The sequence below is a fragment of the Galeopterus variegatus genome, unplaced genomic scaffold (genome assembly GCF_000696425.1).
Source record: "Galeopterus variegatus unplaced genomic scaffold, G_variegatus-3.0.2 Scaffold718, whole genome shotgun sequence".
Lineage (NCBI taxonomy): Eukaryota > Metazoa > Chordata > Mammalia > Dermoptera > Cynocephalidae > Galeopterus > Galeopterus variegatus.
Genome location: NW_007726829.1, coordinates 513,520 through 515,241, shown reverse-complemented (window position 1 = coordinate 515,241; position 1,722 = coordinate 513,520).

The following is a 1,722-nucleotide window of genomic DNA, read 5'->3' as shown; positions in this document are numbered from 1 at the left end:
ATTGAAAATAAAATAAAATTAGAAAATCAAGGGCCGACCCTGTGGCTCACTCGGGAGAGTGCGGCACTCCCGCCGCGGGTTCAGATCCTATATAGGAATGGCCAGTGTGCTCACTGGCTGAGTGCGGTGCAGACAACACCACGCCAAGGGTTGCGATCCCCTTACCAGTCACAAAAAAAGACAAAAACAAAAAAAGAAAATCAAGCAATGTAGCTTATTATATCAATAGACAGAAAGGAAAATCCATATGGTCATCTCAATGGATACAGAAAAAACATTTGACAAAATCCAGCTTCCATTCCTGCTCAAAATTCTCAGCAAGCTATAAATAGGAGAGAACATCCTCAACCTGACTAAGAAGATGTGCAGACAACTCCCAGCTACCATCATACTGATGAAAGACCAAATACTTACCCCCTCAGACCAGGAACAAGACAAAGATTTAACTCTCATCATTTCCATGCAACACTGTATAGGAGTTTCTGGTCAGTGCAATAAGGCAAGAAAAATAAATAAAAGGCATTCAGAAGGGAGTGAAGAAAGGAAATTCTTTTTTAAAAAAAATAAAGCAAAGTGATTGGAGATTTCATATATACACATACATACATATACATACACACGGACACATAGACATATACATACCAAAAAAGGAAGGGAGGGAGAGAGGGAGGGAAATAAACTTCAACTCACAGGTTGTGCCATATACAAATTTGAACTTAAATTTAACCACAGACCTAAACATAAAGCCTAAAACTATCACATTTATACAAGAAAATATAAGAAAAAAATCTTTTTGATTTTGAGCTAGGCAAATATTTCTTAGACACAACATAAGCATGATCTATAAAAGCAAAAACTGATAAATTGATCTTCATGGAAATTAAGAACTTCTGCACTTATAAAGATATTATTAAGAGAATAAAAAGACAAGCCATAAACTGGAAAAGAAAATTTTCAAAATATATCCCAGCAAACCACCAAAAGAAAAGGAATAAACCAAGAAAAAGGAAAATGAGAGTTCCATGAATCAGGAAGCAAACACAGGAAAGAAGCTATGGAATTTTCCAGGATGCTGGAGGAGAAAAGAACCAGGAAGATAGTTTTGAGAAGGCTTAGAGAGCGAGCAGCCACTCCACACTGGAACAGGAGGACAGGCCTCCAGAAGATGCCTCCATGGCCAACAATATCTGCCATATCACCTGCTGTGTTGTAAAAGTATTGAGGAGAGATTTTTCTCTCAGTTCAAGATGAATTAGTGATACTGTGTTGTTTGATTTCATGTGTCAATTTGACTGGGCCACAGTGGCCAGATATCTGGTCACACATTATTCTGGATCTTTCTATGAGGATATTTTTGGATGAAATTAGCATTTAAATTGGTAGGCTTTGAGTAAAGCAGATTGCCCTCAGGAGGGCAGCCACCTCCACCTAAAAGCAGGTAAGTGAGCACAGTCAGGGTCCCAAGGCAGGAGCTGAGGGGAGCCACCTCCACAGAGAAGCAGGTAAGCAAGTACGCCCAGAGTCCCAAGGCAGGAACCAAGGGCAGCCCCCTCCACCCAGAAGCAGGCAAGCGAGCATGCCCGGGGTCCCAAGGCAGGAGCCAAGTGCAACCTTCTCCACCCAGAAGCAGGCAAGGAGCTCACTGAAAACACCACTTCTGTGCAGGTGGCCCACCACAGCCACAGCTGCCACGAAAGCAGTGGATGCCACAGCAGTAGCAAC